General features: G+C 44.3%; 1 protein-coding gene across 5 annotated transcripts in view; it reads left to right on the top strand.

Annotated features, from left to right (window-relative positions):
• Positions 1 to 4760: 4760 nt before the first annotated feature.
• Positions 4761 to 8603, top strand: part of PDS5B (PDS5 cohesin associated factor B) — a 116030-nt gene continuing 112187 nt past the window's right edge. For 2 of the 5 annotated variants that reach the window (XM_068930093.1, XM_068930095.1), the window contains exon 1: positions 4761 to 4926. The gene's annotated coding sequence lies outside the window, so the exon portion shown is untranslated. Of the gene's footprint in view, positions 4927 to 5589; positions 5609 to 8603 lie in introns of those variants that run through there. The other 3 variants (XM_068930094.1, XM_068930092.1, XM_009686495.2) reach the window with 2 other exon arrangements.

The raw sequence follows: 8603 nt of genomic DNA, 5'->3' as shown, positions 1-8603 counted from the left end.
AGTCTTATGAGATATATCTCATTAGCTTTTATTTAAATAAAGGTATGACTGGTAAAGTAAGAATGATAGCATATGTTCTGAAATATCCTGAAGGTTAGGTACTTTTTCATGTACTACTCTGGTTCAAGTACATAGCTTAAAAACAGCCCATTTGAGATAGATTGCAAAGGCTGTGAGGGGAAAAAAGGTAAAATCATGCCAAAGTAGTGGAAATAAATTTTTATTTTTTCTGTTGTGTTATATATTTTATAAAGTGCTGGAGATGGCTAAGATTTATAGAAAAAGCAATAATATATAACAGAATAAAGACAGCCTGTCCCCTGGATTCTGCTTTTTCCATGGAACACTCTTTTTGGAAGTGATTTCAGTAAGGAGACTATGGGGTTTGCTGCACTGGAGTTGAGATCTTCTTCTGTGTCAGAGTAGCTTAAAGGACCTAATCCTTTAAGCTAGATGGGAGAAAAAATGGAATGGCAAAGTTATCACTCTTGGTATTCAGAAGGGGATTTGAGGTGTTAAATTCAGAAGACAAATGAAAGCGCTGGTATACATGGAGGGACTAAAAGGCGAAAGATGTACAGAGATTTGCACTTGCAAATGGCTCAGGGTTACTATAATAAGGAAGGAGACTCAGTGAAAATGTTTAGTCAGTCTTCTGATGGTGATATTACCTTGACAGTTGGAGAAAAGTCAGCAATGTGGTCTCCCAGAGATGTTTGGGTTTGCTGCTATTGTTTTAAGATGTTGTTTTATTCAGTATCTTTGTCAATGACCTGGAAAAGGGAGTGCATATTGAATGATACTTGGATGATGTTAAGCTCTTCTGGGTAATCAACTGTGGTGCGAGTGGCAAGAACTCCAGAAAGCCTCACAAAACTGAATGGATAGAAAAATGGCAGGTGGGCTTTGAGGTAGATTAATGTGAGGTAAAACATAGGATTATCTGCCAATCCTGGATATTTAAACTCAGAAAAAATCTTGAAGGTATTGTTAACAAGCCCTCTGAAATCTTTGGCTCAAAGTGCAGCAGCAGCTGAAGAAGCCAACGAAAAGTTAGGTGTCATCAGAAAGAGCAGAGACCAAGAGGGAGGGCAGCATGCTACTATGGGAAGCCTTGATGTACCCTTATCTGAAGTGAGTACAGTGTGCAGTTCTGGGCTGCAAGGGCACAGCAAATTTCAAGAAGGTATGGAGAAGGATAACTAAAATGATCAAGGGGGTAGATTGGCTGTCTTAGGAGGAGAGATCAAAGGGGTTAGGACTCTGACTGCGACAGGGCAAGGATGGGAGGCGTAGGGTCAAATTTTACAGATCAGGAAGGCACTGGATAAGGTGAATGCAGAACTGTTGCATGAAGAATACTAGAACTGGGGGCTATTTGCTGTTCTGGAATCTGCTGCCAAAGGAGGCTATGAAAATATACACTATCAGCAGGTTCAAAAGGGGACTAGACAAACCAATGGACAACAGGTCCATAAAATGGATTCTAAATGGAATAGGCAGGGATACCCCTGTTTGTACATCTTGTACAAACCAGAGATGTCAACATGCCTATTACAGCAATTGTGGATGCTGGGAGTGTACAATGCACAGAAAGTAAGCAGGTCTCCTTCAGTAGTATCTCCTTTTGCTATTGTTCTTGTTTATACAGATAAAAGCATAAATGCAATCTCCTAGTGCGACAAATTATGCTTTCAAGTTTTCTGCATTTGGGGAAATTGCATACCTTGCACTTGCAGGGTATGAGTCTCACTTGGGGAAAATGACATTTCAGATCATGGTGCAGCTGAAAACCAGGCTAGACGGACTACTGGTGTGTCTCAGAAGGGCATTTTCCGTCTTGAGGAGGTTCTGTGTATTACTCTGGCTAAGGTAAAGAGCTGCCTTTCATTGTACTCTGCTATTTTTGCACCATGTTTTTGCAGATAGAAAGCTGAGATACAGGCACTTCTATGAGGAGAGTACTGTTTTCTAGGATGTTCTTTGGGATGTTCATTGTCCCTTAAACGTAGGGCGATGTGAACACTGTCTTCACGAAATTCTGTGTAAAAGTTTTGGTCTTCATAATCTGGCTTTCTCTGTATGACATACTCAGCAAAACATTATTCAATTGTGTGTACATATTGTGAGTCTTCCATAAGATTATACACATTATTGATAAGTAACATCATACATTTATCATTTCTTTTGCCTGTATTTCTAGAAGGGGGCAAAACTAGTAAAATGAGTCTGCTTACGGTCGTCCAGTGCCCTGTGAGATGTGATGTTTCTTGGGGGAGGCACTGAGTCCACCTTCAGGAACCTGCTTCTATAGATTACACAGGGTAGTTCTTTTTAGGACTGGATCAGAAAGGCGCTGGCTGCTTGCTGTTCCCTCCCTAACCTAGAATTTAGGTCCCCACACAGCAGCATTAAAACTTCCCAAAGTATTTTCTGAAGAAACTCCGGTGAAACGCGTATGACTAAGTCAACAAATGACTGTTGAGAAGGTGGTATTTCGGCTCTCCGGTTACAGACGGGGCTGACGCGCGGGGTAGCGGCGGCTCCCTGCTGCCTCCTGCAGCCTCGCGCCGGCGTCGGCCGTTGGGCGCCCCCTCAGCGCTCCAACGGCCGCCAGCAACGGCCACTCGGGCGGCCGCCATGGGGGGCGCGCGGCACTCCTCAAACGGCGGCCACCGCCACGCTTTGCGCCCCTCCGCGCGAACCGGAGGGGGATCTCTGGTAACGCTTCAGGAGGGCAGTTTGAAGTTTAGCAACGGATTTCTTCTCACGAAGAGAAGCGCTGTCGGAAGGGCTCCCTCGTGAGGGTTAGGAACGCTATTACCGCTGAGCTGCAGAGAGCCAAACGCCATTAATCCCTGTAGTAAGCATCTTGGGGATGTTTGTGCTGTATTTTAACTATCTCACAATTAAGAGGGGGTGGAGAAACGGAGGAATACCTCAGAAAGTTGACCTCTGAAATCTTAGAGTCTAACTCCAGGCAAGAAATGAAGGCCAGACGGTAAATGGGGGGCTGGCCTCCCGTTGCCCTGCTACCAAGGCACTTCACCTTATTTCACTTTCAAATCATTCCTAGGCATCCTGATATGAGGTGAAAGTGTGAAGTGCTACTGTAGCCTGTTCTAGCAGGAAAAGGGAGCAAAAGATAAACATATTTGCAAACAGAGTATGGCAACACAATAGTTACTTTCACATTATACACATGGTTTTGCAACTTCAATAGCTGTATGAATATTCAGCTTGTCTACTGTTTTGTATATATCACTGTACGCATGTGCAAGTGCTCCATTAAAAAAAGAGATGTGTTCCATAACTTAAGAGCTGATATCTAGATAAGCCAGCACAATGGGAGGATTGCAGAGAAATTGTTCAACTTATGTGAAAAAATTATATCCTTGACTGCAAGTGCAGGATGCTTCCCAGTGATAATCAGTAATATAAAATTGCCAGACAAAATATTTTCTTTTTTGTGCCTGTGCAGTAGTATGTTCATTTTCCAGAAGAGTAGGACAAATAGTTCACTCTCAGAAATGTAAACAAGGGTAGTTTTGGGCCTGAAAAGTCATTTCTATGTAATAGTTTTTGCATTTTTATCTTGATAGGACTGATGTAGATTTGGTTAGAAGATGAGGATGTTTAACTGAGTTTAAAATTTGGATGAAAGTGAAGCAAGCTGTTTTAAATGTGTTAGCAGAAAGCTTGAGGAATTTATTTAAAGATTTAAAATATTAGCCAAGATGTTATAACTAACACACACTTTAAAAGATGATTGTATCCCACTGTAGACAAAGCCTTGAAAGTATTTCAGCAGATCTGCTGACTAGGACTTTCACATCTTTTAAATCATAACACTTTGGACACATCTATTGTCTTCAGACATCTCATTCGTAAATGTAGCATTTTCTATGTAGCAATGAGATTAAATTACATCACTTTTCTGTTCTTATTTTCCTGTCAGAATACCCCCTGAAACTCTTGCACTCACTGAAGTGCAACCAAAGGGTTTGATGAGCAATTGCTCATCAACTTTTTTTCTGCTTTCTCCACAGCTGAGCATCTTTATTCCTCATTGTTTTATAACAAGCATTTTATAATTCATATTGTCTTGGGGAAGTATTTATTTCATTAATTTGCACAGCAGAACAGCAAATCTACCACAGTTCATCTGTCAACTGATTGCACAGTCCTCTCTGGATTTGGGCCATTTGCTGCATCTCCTGTGCACGGTCTTTGATTTCTGAAACTGTTGGCAGTTTATACTGCTAGGATTGCTGAAGTAAGGTCGTCTGCTTGCCTGCAAACCTCGTGTTAGTTTTTCTAAGTCTCTTTTCTCGCTTTAAGCCATGATTCACAGTGGCGTGTAACTACTGAACGTCTTCCGGGGAGGTAGGGTTCGTCGCCGCTTCCCTTGCTGGAAAGTGAGGGAGGGCTGTATTGGGCCCCGGGGCACGGGTATGCATGGAGGGGGGTGGCGGCCGTGGCTCGCTTTCTCCCCTCGCCTGGAAGCGGTGCTTGGGGTCCTAGCCCGCGGCGCCAGGGCAGCGGGTGTCCCTGAGTGGCGTTGGGGCGCCGCGGGCCGGCTCGGCGCGGCGGCCGGACGCCGTTTCGCGGAGTTTCGCCGCGGGCCGTGTGACCGGCGGTCCCGGCGCGTGCCCGCGCCGGCGCGGCGCCGCGCGGGCCGGCAGGGGGCGCTGCTGTCCCGCACTGGCCTCGCTCGCTTCCCTCGGCGGTTCCATTGGAGCAGCCGGAGACGAGTTGGCGCCATTTTGAAGCCGACAGGGGGACCGGGGCGAGCTGCGGAAGGGGAGGGGGTTAGAGGCGATTGGCTGCGGCTACGGCGGCAGCTCCTCTCCGAGCCCAGAGCAGCGGCAGCGCGGAGCGGACCCGCCTGGGACCAGCGAGGCGAGGCGAGGCGGCTGCAGTGGGGTAAGGAGCACGGCAGCTCGGCCGCGGTTACCCCCCCCCCCCCGTCCACCGCTCCTCGGCGGGGGCGGGGGGCGCCAGCTCGGACCGAGCTCCGCGGCCAGCGCTTGAGGAAGAGGAGAAGCGCGGGGTGAGGGGGGGAGCTCTCCCCGTGGCCCGGGACTTGAGCCCCCTCCCATCCCCCCCACCCCTTCGCGGGGCTGCTCCCCTCCCCCCTTTCCCGGGGCTGGCGTCGCAAATTAAATTTGCCGCCCCCCTCCGCGCCCGCGGAGAGGCCCCGCGAGGGGGTGACCTTGGCTGGGGTGTGCTGTGCCCCCAGCTCGGCGCTGTGGTCTGGGGGTCACCCCCCCCCCCCCAGTGGCCGGGGCGCTCGCGGCTGTCCGGCGGGCGGCGTCGCGCGCTCAGCGCCCGTGGCTCCTGGCGGGGGGGGTAGTGGCGGGCGGGGGGAGGGAGGCTGTTCTCCAGCGCTGGTGATCGCGGCTCCAGCGGGTGTCCCCTCCCTGCCCCGTGCAGCTGGCCTAGCCCCGCTCGGGCTGCACCCAGGGCTCCCGCCGCCGCCTCGCGCCGCTGCCCGGGCTTGGCCAAAGACCCCCCCCCCCCCACCGCCGTTTCGTTCTCTCCCCGCTCTGCACTTAGCAGTGATCCTCGGCCGGGAAGAGGTGGGGACCGGGAGGACCTCGGTTCGGTGAGTCCCCACTTGCTGCGAGCTCGTTTCATTCAGGCTGATTTTTTTTTTTTTAATTCTTTGCATCAGGCTCTGTTAGAAGGCACCCGCGAAGGAAAGACGGGGGGGAGTAGGGACTGCCTTTTAGACGAAGGACTATGAATTTTACATCTAAATTGCCAGATGAAGAGTGGTTAATTTATAGGTTTTGTATTGTTTACGTTGAGAGCCTCTGGTCAGGAATCTAGGTCTGTAACTTCATCCCGCTGCAAATAAATCACTATCTATTTTTCAAAACAAATCAACAATTAATGATGGTGAGCAATGCTGGAAAATTAAACTGCAGCAGACCAGCTCCTACAGAGCTGGGTTTTGTTGTGCAAGCCTTATTCTGACTTGCATGTTTGACTCCTGAGCGGTTACTTACGGAGAACTCTGATCATTTGGTTAGGCATTCTATTTTCCGACCTAACACAACTGCTGAAATGTTTTTATGTTGGTCTTTGTTTTGCGTTTGATGGGTAGGTGCTTTGGCTGTAATTGACTTCTCTTTGCTGACGATGGCATAGATGAAATGCTTAAAAAGTGAGCGCCTGTATAGTTAAAAATGGGTGTCAAAGCCTGTGTTTTAGGAGGGAGGTAAGGTGACGTGCATGCCTTCAGGTTTTTTCCTTCCAAACCAGTGGAATTCTTCTATTTTTCTGTATTTCTGATAGAAATTCTACTCAGCGCATTTTCTGTGTAATATAGATACGCTATAAATATTGTATGTGCTTGTACAAAGTAATACTTCAGAAAGACATGAAACAGCTGAATTTACCTTATGCTCAGAGTATTCTAAAAGAAACTGAGAGTGATGAACGTGATACATACACCTCACTTAAATTATCTTTATCTGATTGTCTATCACTTACATCACTAGTGCACGCTTTCAGGAGAAAGTAGTTTAGTACTTGCGTGACATCTTGTGTTTGTGTTTGAAGTAAGGCTGTACTTTATTATGGTGAGGGTGTTTTTTGGTTTTTGGCTTTTTTTTTAGTTCTTATTGTACAACTGTAATTGCCTGTGTGTCTCTTGCGTTCTCTTCACTATTTATTGGACAGACTGGATAACTGTTTTGGCAAAAACTAAACTACAGTTTAGTTATTGTAAAAAGTAAATCAAATTCAAATGGAAAATCATATGTATGTAACATTTGTATGCTAACATCTTTTTATCTTGTGTGCCATATAAATATTACTTTAAGAATGTGTCTAGCAAGCTTACATATAGAGTTAAATTGAGCAAGTCGACTAAATTCTTATTAAGCTGTAATTAAAAATACAAGAAACACCGGTAGTTGATAGTATTTGGAAAGAGTATAGTATTAAAACATGAGCATGACCTCAGGCGTTATCCATTTTTGGCTGTAGAACAGGACGCTGTGCTCCCTTCCATAGAGCAAAAGAGATGCTTTTTCTGTTGGGATACATTGCTCCATCAGGATCTCAGGTTATGTTTTTTCTTTATTCTCTCTGATTCTTTCTTTGCTCACACAATTTGAGCCCATACAAAAGAGTAAAAGGTTGTATGGTCATATGTAGGAGTCATGTAGTAAAGGTTCTTCATTTATAGGTTTTGGACTAAATGTTTTCTTTAAGGCTAAGTTTTGAAGAGATGGTACAGGCTACTTGTTGCACAAGGAGAATTTCAGGGGAGCAGTGTCTAAGAAAACGTGAAGATGGATGATAAAAGTGTGCCAAGTAGGGAATGGAGGAAAGTAAGATACAAATGGAGCGAAACTGATACGGAAAAATAACAAATTCTAATGTCCCTTTTCCTACCTTTCTTTAATATTATTTTGCCCAAATGCTTACCTTCTACTTTCTTGATATAGTCTCCACCTCCCTCCTTCCCCCTCTCCCCCCCCCAGCACTTCCTTAATAAGTTTCCTTATTAGAACAAAAAGGTAGTTCTGGTACTGACAACTGGTAAGATTGTGTATCATACTTCTTTCAGTAAGTTTCTAAAGTAGTGGTGTTTGTACCCTGAACACAGAATCTTATTATTGTAACCTGAAATAGGCTTTGGAAAGACTGACAAAATCTTGAAGGCTTTCAGTCTGCTTTGGGAACTAGCTGGAAAGGGAAAACTGAGGAAACTCATTGCTTTTTTTTTTTTTTTTTTTTTAAGGGTGTTAGGCAGCGTGATCATCCTTGGTAGGAAAGTATTCATGTTGATTTACCCTGATTTGTAGTCTCATCTGGACTATAGTGGAACAGCATTGACAGATCCTGGAGGGAATCATGTGCAGACTTCTGAAGAATTGCAGAATATATGCTTTTAAAAAAATCTCTCCCTCAGAGGTTGAATATCTAAAATTGAAATTGTGCCTATATGTAGATAACATGCTAGCTGCTGTTTCATTGGTGAGGTTTTTTAATTGAATGTAGCTGCTTAGAAAATTTGATTTTCTGCTTAGTTTTGATATTTATCAAAATATATTCTTAAAGTAAAATATATCAGTAGAATTAGAGAGTTTGAATGAAAGTAAACCTTGTTATTTTAGTAAGTTAGTGGTTTATTTCAAAAACTCTTTGGAACATTTTGGATTCCACAATAAAAATACAATTATTTATATGAATAATTACTGTATTGTGTCTAACTTGAAACAATTTCATGGAATGTGACTAATATTTTAACATTTTGATTTTTAAAAAGAAACTAATGCTTCAACTATTTTCAAAGATTATTACTATCTGTCCCTCCTTCTCTGCCTATACTGCTTTTTAACCTTCTCTAAAATATGATGAAATATATAGTCCTTGAAGTAGGTTCTGAAGATTAAGTCCTTCAATTATTTTGTTCCTAACTATGGAATTTACTCTTTTGCATCCTATTCCAACAGTGGAAAACATTCTACAGTGTTTTCCTTTCCTTATATTGAGTGATATTGAGCTCTGTTATTTCAGCTGATGACAGCTTTGTTACTAATATACTGGAAAAGCTAATTTTGAGAAAGGAAAAGTCATACCTC

This window comes from Struthio camelus, chromosome 1 (genome assembly GCF_040807025.1).
Source record: "Struthio camelus isolate bStrCam1 chromosome 1, bStrCam1.hap1, whole genome shotgun sequence".
NCBI classification, from domain to species: domain Eukaryota; kingdom Metazoa; phylum Chordata; class Aves; order Struthioniformes; family Struthionidae; genus Struthio; species Struthio camelus.
This window is presented reverse-complemented; position numbering and strand designations above follow the sequence as displayed.